This window comes from Salvelinus sp. IW2-2015, linkage group LG24 (assembly GCF_002910315.2).
Source record: "Salvelinus sp. IW2-2015 linkage group LG24, ASM291031v2, whole genome shotgun sequence".
NCBI classification, from domain to species: domain Eukaryota; kingdom Metazoa; phylum Chordata; class Actinopteri; order Salmoniformes; family Salmonidae; genus Salvelinus; species Salvelinus sp. IW2-2015.
The window spans coordinates 4,090,896-4,104,552 of record NC_036864.1 but is presented as its reverse complement, the minus strand read 5'-3'; positions in this window follow the sequence as shown (position 1 = coordinate 4,104,552).

Below are 13,657 nucleotides of genomic sequence, written 5' to 3'. Positions count from 1 at the left end.
AAAAAGGAACTAACAACAAAAACTATAGCGAAAAGATACTGTTTTTATTGGGGAGGCTGCAGAGACTGTTTTGGGGAGCATAGCAGGACTGTGTTATATTGGAGGGAAGCTAGCAGGACTGTTTTTAATGGTGAAAGGAGAGCTAGCATAAACTGTTTTTTAGGGGAGCTAGCAGGACTGTTTTGGGAGTTTAGCAGGAGACTGTTTTTGAATGGAGCTTGGGAGGTATCATAGTGGTGTAAGAGAGTGAATTAGGAAACTTTCTATTATACTCTCAGTTCTTTGAGTGAGCTACAGGATGTTTTTGTGTGTGTGTGTGTAGTGTGTGTGTGTGTGTGTGTGTGTGTTGTGGTGTGTGTGTGTGTGTGTGTGTGTGTGTGTGTGTGTGTTGTGTGTGTGTGTTGCTGTGTGTGTGTGTGTGTGTGTGTGTGATAGATACAAGTATACCAGATGCATTCAGAAATGTATCGACCCATGAACTATTTTCCACATTGTGTATACATTAACAGCTTGTTCTAAAAATTGAATTAAACAATTATCTTTTTTCACATTCATCAATCTAACACACAAATAACACAATAAATGACCAAAAGAACATTTTTGCAATGTAGTAAATATAAAAAACAGAAAAAATAATAATATTTTACAATTAAGTATTCAGACCCTTTAGAGCTATGAAGACTCGAAATTGATTCTCAGGTGCATCCTGTAGTCCCATTTGACCATCTGAGATGTTTCTACAACTTAGATTGGAGTCCAACCTGTTGGTAAAATCCAATTGAAATTGAGAACATAATATTAGTAAAGAGCACAAAGGTCCACAGTTGGCCAGTGGATACCAGAGCAAAAAAAACTCAAGCCAAATGAGGACGAAGAATTGTCTGTAGACCTCCGAGACAAGGATATGTATCAGAGAGGCACACAGAAATAACTGGCGGAAGGGTACCCAAAAACAATATTCTACAGCAATTGAAGAATACCCCAAGGAACAAGTAGCCTCCATCATTCTTAAATGAACAGAAGTTTTGGAACACAACCAAGACTCTCCTAGAGCTGGCCGTAAGTCTACCAAACGGAAAGGCAATCAGGGGAGAAAGGGCACTTTGTCATGGTGAGAGAAAATGACCAAAAACTTGATGGTCATTATAACATAGGCCATGGCTCCAGAGTTCGTCTGTGGAGATGGGAGAATCTTCCAGAAGGACAACCATATCTACAGCACTCCACTAATCAGGCCTTTATGGTAGTGTCCAGATGGAAGCTACTACTTAGGAAAAGGCACATGACAGCCTGCTTGGAGTTTGCCGAAAGGCACCTAAAGACTCTCAGACCATGAAAAACAAGATTCTCTGGTCTGATGAAACCAAGATTGAACTCTTTGGCCTGAATGCCAAGCTTCACATCTGGAGGAAACCTGGCACCATACCTACAGTGAAGCATGGTGGTGGCAGCATCATGCTGTGGGGATGTTTTTCAGCGGCAGGGACTGGGAGACTAGTCAGGATAGAGGTAAAGATGAACGGAGTAAAGTACACAGAGATCCTTGATGAAAACCTGCTCTGGTGCGCTCAGGACCTCAGACTAGGGCGAAGGTTCACCTTCCAACAGGACAATGACCCTAAGCACACAGCCAAGACAACGCAGGAGTGGTTTGGGACAAGTCTCTGAATGTCCTTGAGTGGCCCAGCCAGAGCCCGGACATCTGTGGAGAGACCTGAAAATAGCTGTGCAGCGACGCACCCCATCCAACCAGACAGAGCTTGAGAGGATCTGCAGAGAAGATTGGGAAAAACCCAAATACAGGTGTGCCAAGCTTGTAGCGTCATACTCAAGAAGACTCGATTCTGTAATCACTGCCAAAGGTGCTTCAACAAAGTACTGAGTAAAGGGTCTGAATACTTATGTAAATGTTATATTTCATTTTTTTAGTTTTTATACATTTGTAAAAATGTCTAAAAACCTGTTTTTGCTTTGTCATTATGAGATATTGTGTGTTGATTGATGAGGTGGGGAAATCATTTCATCCAGTTTAGAATAAGGCTGTAACATAACAAAATGTGGAACAAGTCAAGTTGTCTGAATACTTTCCGAATGCACTGTATACAGGTGTGTGTGTGTATACAAGGGTGTGTGTGTATGTCTGTATTTAGGGTACAGAGTCGTCTGTTGTTTTCAGAGTGTGTCTGTGGTTTAAGGTGATGACGTCCCTGCTCTTTAAGGTGTTTTTCCAGTAAATATATTCGGGTCGGTGGGCCAAGGAGTTAACTCTATCCTTTGTTTTTGTCCCAACGTATGTGCGTAATGGAAAGTGACTAGCCCTCTCTCAATGACACCCTAAACCACACCAATAGCCCATTTTCTACATTACCTATGTAATCCAACATACTGAAGGTAAAATTTTGAGCTAAATTTGTACATTTCAGACCCATACTTGTCTTGAATAGCATGTCTGTTCATTGTCTTTTGGAGGTAAGGTGAAATGCTATTATGATTCCTGTGGTGTGTTTGTATCCTTATCTTCATCTGGTCCCCATCTGGTTTACATCTGGTCACAGTGTATAGGGCCCAGGCCTGCGTGTGAATGTGTAAGCGTGTGAGCAGTTGTGAGTGAGGTTGTGTGTGCAACTAGCAAGGACCCTCTCTCCTCCAGCTGGATGGAGTTTGCTTGAACTGCTGGACTGTGATTGTGAGGCTTGATGGGTTAAAGCAAGTGTCGAACTCATTCCAAGGAGGGATCAAGGTTTTCGCTCCCCCCTTGTACTTAATTGATTAATAAAGATCATTCATTAAGAAAGAACTCCCCTCACCTGGTTGTGCAGGTCTTAAGTCTTAACTGAAAGGGAAACCCAAAAAACAGCAGGGACGAGGACCTCCATGGAATGAGTTTGACACCCCGGGGTGGAGCTATGGTGACTGGGTCAAGTGGGCTCTGCTCCTTAAAAACGTTCTGGTCTGGAGTGAGTCTGATCTTATGAGAGAGCGAGAGAGCGAGAGAGCGAGAGAGAAGAGAGAGGAGACGAGAGAGCGAGAGAGAGAGAGAGAGAGAGAGAGAGAGAAGAGAGAGAGAGAGAGAGAGAGAGAGAGAGAGAGAGAGAGAGAGAGAGAGAGAGAGAGAGAGAGAGAGAGAGAGACTGCAATAGTGAAGGTGTAAAACTTGGCAGTAGAAAATCTTAACAGTATATTTGACCTCTCAGCTTCCCTAATCAAATCTAAAAATCTCAAATAGAAAACCGAAGAAAATGAACAACAATGACAAAAATGGTTTGATAAGAAATGCAAAAATCTAAGAAATAAATTGAGAAACCTGTCCAACCAAAAACATAGAGACCCGGGAAAACCTGAGTCTACGCCTTCACTATGGTGAATCACTAAACACAATATAGAGAATACACTACGGAAAAAGAAGGAACAGCACGTCAGAAATCAGCTCAATGTAATTTGAAGACTCCATAGCCTCTAACCAATTCTGGAAAATTGGGAACACTAAACAAACAACAACACGAAGGAATTATCTATCCAAAATGGAGATGTATGGGTAAACCACTTCTCCAATCTTTTTTGGCTCTATAACAAAGAATAAAGAGCAAAAACATATACCATGATTCAAAAAACAAATCCTAGAATCAAATATTAAAGACTACCAGAACCCACTGGATTCTCCAATTACCTTGAATGAGTTACAGGACAAAATAAAAACCCTCCAACCCAAAAGGCCTGTGGTGTTGATGGTATCCTTAATGAAATGATACAAATATACAGACAACAAATCCAATTGGCTATACTAAAACCTTTAACATCGTCCTTAGCTCTGGCATCTTCCCCAATATTTGGAACCAAGGACTGATCACCCCAATCCACAAAAGTGGAGACAAATTTGACCCCAATAACTACCGTGGAATATGCGTCAACATAACCTTGGGAAAATCCTCTGCATTATCATTAACAGCAGACTCGTACATTTCCTCAATGAAAACAATGTACTGAGCAAATGTCAAATTGGCTTTTTACCAAATTACCGTACAACAGACCATGTATTCACCCTACACACCCTAATTGACAACCAAACAACCAAAACAAGGCAAAGTCTTCTCATGCTTTGTTGATTTCAAAAAAGCCTTCGACTCAATTGGCAGAGGGTCTGCTATACAAAATGATGGAAAGTGGTGTTGGGGGTAAAACATACGACATTATAAATGCATGTACACAAACAACAGTGTGCGGTTAAAATTGGCAAAAAAACCACACATTTCTTCACACAGGGTCTGGGGTGAGACAGGGAGCAGCTTAAGCCCCACCCCCTCAACATATATATCAACGAATTGGCGCGGGCACAGAACAGTCTGCAGCACCCGGTCTCACCCTACTAGAATCCGAAGTCAAATGTCTACTGGTTGCTGATGATCTGGTGCTTCTGTCACCAACCAAGGAGGGCCTACAGCAGCACCTGATCTTCTGCACAGATTCTGTCAGACCTGGCCCTGACAGTAAATCTCAGTAAGACCAAAATAATGGTGTTCAAAAAGTCCAGTCACCAGTACCCACAAATTCCATCTAGACACCGTTGCCCTAGAGCACACAAAAAACTATACATACCTCGGCCTAAACATCAGCACCACAGGTAACTTCCAAAAGTGTGACGATCTGAGAGGACAAGGCAAGAAGGGCCTTCTATGCCATCAAAAGGAACATAAATTCAACATACCAATTAGGATCTGGCAAAAAATACTTGAATCGGTCATAGAGCCCATTGCCCTTTATGGTTGTGAGGTCTGGGGTCCGCTCACAACCAAGATTTCACAAAATGGACAAACACCAAATTGAGACTCTGCATGCAGAATTCTGCAAAAATATCCTCCGTGTACAACGTAGAAAACCAAATAATGCATGCAGAGCAGAATTAGGCCGATACCCACTAATTATCAAAATCCAGAAAAGAGCCGTTAAATTCTACAACCACCTAAAAGGAAGCGATTCCCAAACCTTCCATAACAAAGCCATCACCTACAGAGAGATGAACCTGGAAAGAGCCCCTAAGCAAGCTGGTCCTAGGGCTCTGTTCACAAACACAAACACACCCCACAGAGCCCCAGGACAACAGCACAATTAGACCCAACCAAATCATGAGAAAACAAAAAAGATAATTACTGACACATTGGAAAGAATTAACAAAAAAACAGAGCAAACTAGAATGCTATTTGGCCTAAACAGAGAGTACACAGTGGCAGAATACCTGACCACTGTGGACTGACCCAAACTTAAGGAAAGCTTTGACTATGTACAGACTCAGTGAGCATAGCCTTGCTATTGAGAAAGGCCGCCGTAGGCAGACATGGCTCTCAAGAGAAGACAGGCTATGTGCACACTGCCCACAAAATGAGGTGGAAACTGAGCTGCACTTCCTAACCTCCTGCCCAATGTATGACCATATTAGAGAGACATATTTCCCTCAGATTACACAGATCCACAAAGAATTTGAAAACAAATCCAATTTTGATAAACCCCATATCTACTGGGAGAAATTCCACAGTGTGCCATCACAGCAGCAAGATTTGTGACCTGTTGCACCAAGAAAGGGCAACCAGTGAAGAACAAACACCATTGTAAATACAACCCATATTTATGCTTATTTATTTAACTTGTGTGCTTTAACCATTTGTACATTGTTACAACACTATATTTATAATATAACATTTGTAATGTCTTTATTGTTTTGAAAATTCTGTATGTGTAATGTTTACTGTTAATTTGTATTGTTTATTTCACTTTTGTATAATATCTACCTCACTTGCTTTGGCAATGTTAACACATGTTTCCTGCCAATAAAGCCCTTGAATTGAATTGAATTGAAAGAGAGAGAGAGAGAGAGAGAGAGAATAATAACTTCTGCATAGTAAGCAGTATTGTTACTGTTATTACTGTTATTGTTATTATTATTATTATTGTTGTTTATCGTTCCAAATAGCAGTGATATGGGTGGTAATGAATGATAGTAGTTTAGTGATGGTGGTGGTGGTAGTAGTGGTAATGATGAAGTAGTTGTAGGACTGATGAATGGTGAAGATGACTGTTATTGAGTTAGTTATAGTTTAATTTTCCATATTTATATTTTTATATTTATTACATTACATTCTACTATTGACTGTTACCATTTTATTGTTATTATTTTTGTATTTAATTTTGTATTATTATTTACTGCCATTTTAAATTATTATTTGTTATTGTTTATAATTTTATTACAATGTATATTGTATACATTGTTGCTTTGGCAATATTGACACAATGTTTTTTATGCCAATAAAGCAGCTTGAATTTGAGAGAGAGAGAGAGAGAGAGAGAGAGAGAGAGAGAGAGAGAGGAGAGAGAGAGATTTTGCCACGGCTGTCGTCCTCCTCATCTGAGGAGGAGAAGTTTGCAGGATCGGAAGACCAATACGCAGCGTGGTAAGTGTTCGTCATTTTAATGGAAAGAACTGAACACTACAAAACAACAAAGAAACAACCGTGAAGCTAAATACCAATCGTGCTGACACAAACACTACACATAGACAATCACCCACAACCCACAATGACAAAACAGGCTACCTAAATATGGTTCCCAATCAGAGACAACGACTAACACCTGCCTCTGATTGAGAACCATATCAGGCCAAACACAGAAACAGACAAACTAGACATAGAATGCCCACTCAGATCACACCCTGACCAAACAAAACATAGAAACATACAAAGCAAACTATGGTCAGGGTGTGACTGATTTATATGTTTGAAAGCTGTATGTGCTTGTTTGAGAGAGCTATACAGGAAGCAGGGTCCCATTCTAAATCACTAAGTAGAGGTAGTGGACAGAAGTCGCTACTATGATGAGTGCTTTGGGAGCAGTGGTTTGTTACATTGTTTTTATTGTAGCGTTAGGGCAAGAGAGAACTGTTTAAGCTCTGAGGCTATGATTTAATTAGGGTCTCTTCCGCCACGCTGATCCTCAACAATGGGACCCCACAGGGGTGTGTGCTCAGCCCCTCCTGTACTCCCTGTTCACCCATGACAGCATGGCAACGCGCGTCTCCAACTCAATCATCAAGTTTGCTGACGACACAACAGTGGTAGGCCTGATTATCAACAATGACGAGACCGCCTACAGGGAGGAGGTGAGGGCCCTGGTGGAGTGGTGCCGGGAAATGAACCTCTCCCTCAACGTCAACAAAACGAAGGAGTTGATCATGGACTACAGGAGACAGCAGAGAGAGCATGCGTCCGTCCACATCGACAAGGCAGCAGGGGAGAGGGTCAAAAGCTTCAAGTTCCTCGGCGTTCACATCACTGACGACCTGAAATGGTCCCGTCACACCGACTATGTGGTGAAGAAGACAACCTCAGGAGGTTGAAGAAATGTGTCTTGGCCACCTAAAACCCTCACAAACGTTTACAGATGCACAATTGAGAGCCTGCTGTCAGGCTGTATCACCCCCTGTTACGGAAATTGCACCATCCGCAACCGCAGGGCATTACCGGGGGGGCACACTGCCTGCCCTCCAGGACATCTACAGCACCCGTGTCAGAGGAAAGCCAAGAAGCTCATCAAGGACCTCAGCCTCCCGAGCCACAGCCTGTTCAGCTCGCTAACACCTAGAAGGCAGAGACAGTACAGGTGCATCAAAGCTGGGACAGGGAGACTGATGAACAGGTTTTATCTCCAGGCCATCAGACTGTTAAACAGTCACCATTAGCCGGCCTCCGCCCAGTACCCTGCCCTGAACCTTAGTCATTGTTACTAGCCGGCTACCACACCTGGTACTCTATCCTGAACCCTAGAGACCGCTGCCCTGTATACATAGTCATTGAACACTGGTCACTTTAATAATGTTTACATATTGTTTTACACACTTTATATGTATATACTGTATTCTAGTCAAGGCTGATCCTATATAACTATTGCTGTACACACCTTTTCTATTCATTTACTGTCCATACTGTCTATACATATCATTATATATATATGTGCAATTTTGGTTTTAGAAGTGGGTGGGACATTATTATAATTTTTTTATTATCCAGTCAGATTGTCACGCTCACTATCCTCAAACTCCCTGTCATAAATCAACCAAGGCGCAGCGTGCATGTAGTTCCACATCTTTTAATCGGAGAGAAAAACTTAACCAACAAAACAAACAGGTAAACAGCAAAGAATGTGACGCAACCGAGGTGCCCACAAACACACACGGAAAATTAATAATTACCCACACCTTAGGTGGGGAAAAAGGCTACCTAAGTATGATTCTCAATCAGAGACAACGATAGACAGCTGTCCCTGATTGAGAACCACACCTGGCCAAAACATAGAAATACAGAAACCTAGAAAACATCACCCCACATCACACCCTGACCTAACCAAATAGAGAAATAAAGCGCCTCTCTAAGGTCAGGGCGTGACACAGATAAACACTCCAAACAGCCTACCCGACTGCTCGGAGGCATCTGCATGGTCCTAAAGCACACTGTTGACTTGTTTTGTATCACATTCCAATGATGAAACTGGGAGGGGGACAAAAATGCAATGGACATGTCCACCCAGTCCTCAGTGAAAGTTGCGCCCAGTCAAAAGTTTGGACACACCTACTCATTCAAGGGTTTTTCTTTATTTCTACTATTTTCTACATTGTAGAATAATAGTGAAGACATCAAAACTATGAAATAACACATATGGAATCATGTAGTAACCAAAACGGTGTTAAAACAAATCAAAATATATGTTATATTTGAGATTCTTTAAAGTAGCCACCCTTTGCCTTGATGACAGCTTTGCACACTCTTGGCATTCTCTCAACCAGCTTCATGAGGTAGTCACCTGGAATGCTTTTCAAGTTACAGGTGTGCCTTGTTAAAAGTTAATTTGTGGAATTGATTTTCTTCTTAATTTGTTTGAGCCAATCAGTTGTGTTGTGACAAGGTAAGGGTTGTATACAGAAGATAGCCCTATTTGGTAAAAGACCAAGTCCACATTATGGCAAGAACAGCTCAAATAAGCTAAGAGAAACGACAGTCCATCATTACTTTAAGACATGAAGGTCAGTCAATATGGAACATTTCAAGAAGTTTGAAAGTTTCTTCAAGTATCAAGTTCAAATCAAGTTTATTTTATATAGCCCTTCGTACATCAGCTAATATCTTGAAGTGCTGTACAGACACCCAGCCTAAAACCCCAAACAGCAAGCAATGCAGGTGTAGAAGCACGGTGGCTAGGAAAAACTCCCTAGAAAGGCCAAAACCTAGGAAGAAACCTAGAGAGGAACCAGGCTATGAGGGGTGGCCAGTCCTCTTCTGGCTGTGCRGGGTGGAGATTATAACAGAACTATGCCAAGATGTTCAAAATGTTCATAAGTGACAAGCATGGTCAAATAATAATCATGAATAATTTTCAGTTGGCTTTTCATAGCCGATCATCAAGAGTTTAAAATAGCAGGTCCGGGACAGGTGGCGGTTCCATAACCGCAGGCAGAACAGCTGAAACTGGAATAGCAGCAAGGCCAGGTGGACTGGGGACAGCAAGGAGCCATCACGCCCGGCAGCCCCGACGCACGGTCCCAGGGCTCAGGTCCTCCGAGAGAGAGAAAGAGAGAGAGAAGGGGAGAATTAAAGAGAGCCAAGATTTTCAAAATGTTCATAAATGACAAGCATGGTCAAATAATAATCAGGAATAAATGTCGTTGGCTTTTCATAGCCGATCATTAAGAATTGAAAACAGCAGGTCTGGGACAGGTAGGGGTTCCATAACCGCAGGCAGAACAGTTGAAACTGGAATAGCAGCAGGGCCAGGCGGACTGGGGACAGCAAGGAGTCATCATGCCCGTAGTCCTGACGTATGGTCCTAGGGCTCCGGTCCTCCGAGAGAGAGAAAGAAGAGAGAACGAGAGAATTAGAGAGAGCATACTTAAATTCATACAGGACACTGGATAAGCTAGGAGAAGTACTCCAGGTATAACCAACTGACCCTAGCCCCCCGACACATAAACTACTGCAGCTAAATACTGGAGGCTGAGACAGGAGGGGTCAGGAGACACTGTGGCCCCATCCGATGATACCCCCGGACAGGGCCAAACAGGAAGGATATAACCCCACCCACTCTGCCAAAGACACAGCCCCCACACCACTAGAGGATATCTTCAACCACCAACTTACAATCCTGAGACAAGGCCGAGTATAGCCCACAAAATCTCACCACAGCACAACCAAAGCCAAGGGGGCGGCGCCAACCCAGACAGGAAAGTCACGTCAGTAACTCAACCCACTCAAGTGACGCACCCCTCCTAGGGACGGCATGAAAGAGCACCAGTAAGCCAGTGACTCAGCCCTGTAATAGGGTTAGGGGCAGAGAATCCCAGTGGAGAGAGGGGAACCGGCCAGGCAGAGACAGCAAGGGCGGTTCGTTGCTCCAGAGCCTTTCCGTTCACCTTCACACTCCTGGGCCAGACTACACTCAATCATATGACCTACTGAAGAGATAAGTCTTCAGTAAAGACTTAAAGGTTGAGACCGAGTCTGCGTCTCTCACATGGGTAGGCAGACTATTCCATAAAAATTGAGATCTATAGGAGAAAGCCCTGCCTCCCGCTGTTTGCTTAGAAATTCTAGGGAAAATTAGGAGGCCTGCGTCTTGTGACCGTAGCGTACGTGTAGGTATGTACGGCAGGACCAACTCGGAAAGATAGGTAGGAGCAAGCCCATGTAACGCTTTATAGGTTAACAGTAAAACCTTGAAATCAGCCCTTGCCTTAACAGGAAGCCAGTGTAGGAGGCTAGCACTGGAGTAATATGATCAAATTTCTGGTTCTAGTCAGGATTCTAGCAGCCGTATTTAGCACTAACTGAATTTATTTAGTGCTTTATCCGGGTAGCCGGAAAGTAGAGCATTGCAGTAGTCTAACCTAGAAGTAACAAATGCATGGATTAATTTTTCTGCATCATTTTTGGACAGAAAATTCTGATTTTTGCAATGTTACGTAGATGGAAAAAAGCTGTCCTTGAAACAGTCTTGATATGTTCGTCAAAAGAGAGAATCAGGTCAAGAGTAACGCCGAGGTCCTTCACAGTTTATTTGAGACGACTTTACAACCATCAAGATTAATTGTCAGATTTAACAGAAGATCTCTTTGTTTCTTGGACCTAGAACAAGCATCTCTGCTTTGTCCGAGTTTAAAAGTAGAAAGTTTGCAGCCATCCACTTCCTTATGGCTGAAACACAGGCTTCTAGCGAGGGCAATTTTGAGGCTTCACCATGTTTCATTGAAATGTACAGCTGTGTGTCATCCGCATAGCAGTGAAAGTTAACATTATGTTTTCGAATAACATCCCCAAGAGGTAAAATATATAGTGAAAACAATAGTGGTCCTAAAACGGAACCTTGAGGAACACCGAAATGTACAGTTGATTTTGCAGAGGACAAACCATTCACAGAGACAAACTGATATCTTTCCGACAGGTAAGATCTAAACCAGGCCAGAACTTGTCCGTGTAGACCAATTGGGTTTCCAGTCTCTCCAAAAGAATGTGGTGATCGATGGTGTCAAAGGCAGCACTAGGTCTAGTAGCACGAGGACAGATGCAGAGCCTCGGTCTGACGCCATTAAAAGGTCATTTACCACCTTCACAAGTGCAGTCTCAGTGCTATGATGGGGTCTAAAACCAGACTGAAGCATTTCGTATACATTGTTTGTCTTCAGGAAGGCAGTGAGTTGCTGCGCAACAGCTTTTTCTAAAAATTTTGAGAGGAATGGAAGATTCGATATAGGCCGATAGTTTTTTATATTTCCGGGTCAAGGTTTGGCTTTTTCAAGAGAGGCTTTATTACTGCCACTTTTAGTGAGTTTGGTACACATCCGGTGGATAGAGAGCCGTTTATTATGTTCAACATATGAGGGCCAAGCACAGGAAGCAGCTCTTTCAGTAGTTTAGTAGGAATAGGATCCAGTATGCAGCTAGAAGGTTTAGAGGCCATGATTATTCTCATCATTGTGTCAAGAGATATAGTACTAAAACACTTGAGTGTCTCCCTTGATCCTAGGTCCTGGCAGAGGTGTGCAGACTCAGGACAATTGAGCTTTGGAGAATACGCAGATTTAAAGAGGAGTCCATAATTTGCTTTCTAATGATCATGATCTTTTCCTCAAAGAAGTTCATGAATTTATTACTGCTGAAGTGAAAGCCATCCTCTCTTGGGAATGCTGCTTTTTATAGCTTTGCAACAGTATCAAAAATAAATTTGGATTGTTCTTATTTTCCTCAATTAAGTTGGAAAAGTAGGTATAGTCGAGCAGCAGTGAGGCTCTTCGTACTGCACGGTACTGTCTTCCAAGCTAGTCGAAGACTTCCAGTTTGTGTGGCGCCATTTCCGTTCCAATTTTCTGGAAGCTTGCTTCAAAGTCGGGTATTTTTCTGTATACCAGGGAGCTATTTCTTATGACAATGTTTTTCGTTTTTAGGGTGCAACTGCATCTAGGGTATTGCGCAAGTTAATTATTGTCCTCATTAGGTGGTTAACTGGATTTCTTCCTCTGACGTTTTGGTAGCAGAAGGATCTGGAAGGGCATCATGGAATTTTTGTGTTGTCTGAGAATTTATAGCACGACTTTTGATGCTCCTTGGTTGGGGTCTGAGCAGATTATTGTTGCGATTGCAAACGTAATAAAATGTGTCCGACAGTCCAGGATATTGAGGAAAAACATTAAGATCTACAACATTTATTCCATGGACAAAACTAAGTCCAGAGTATGACTGTGGCAGTGAGTAGGTCCAGAGACATGTTGACAAAACCCACTGAGTCGATGATGGCTCCGAAATACTTTTGGAGTGGGTCTGTGGACTTCTCCATATGAATATTAAAATCACCAAAAATTAGAATATGATCTGCTATGACTACAAGGTCTGATAGAATTCAGGGAACTCAGAGAGGAACGCTGTATATGGCCCAGGAGGCCTATAAACAGTGGCTATAAAAAGTGATTGAGTAGGCTGCATAGATTTCATTACTAGAAGCTCAAAAGACGAAAACGTCATTTTTTTTTGTAAATTGAAATTTGCTATCGTAAATGTTAGCAACACCTCCGCCTTTGCGGGATGCAAAGTACAGTTTCAAAAGCCATAAAGCGCTATAATGAAACTGGCTTTCATGAGGACCGCCACAGGAAAGGAAGACCCAGAGTTACCTCTGCTGCAGAGGATAAATTCAGATTGCAGCCCAAATAAATGCTTCACAGAGTTCAAGTAACAGACACATCTCAACATCCACTGTTCAGAGGAAACTGTGTGAATCAGGCCTTCATGGTAGAATTGCTGCAAAGAAACCACTACTAAAGACACCAATAATAAGAAGAGACTTGCTTGGGCCAAGAAACACGAACAATGGACATTAGACCGTCGGATGAATCTGTCCTCTGGTCTGATGAGTCCAAATTTGAGATTTTTGGTTCCAACCACCGTGTCTTTGTGAACGCAGAGTAGGTGAACGGATGATCTCCGCATGTGTGGTTCCAACTGGGAAGCATGGAGGAGGAGGTGTGATGGGGTGGGGCTGTCTTTGCTGGTGACACTGTCTGTGATTTATTTAGAATTCAAGGCACAAGTAACCAGCATGGCTACCACAGCATTCTGCAGTGATACGCTATCCC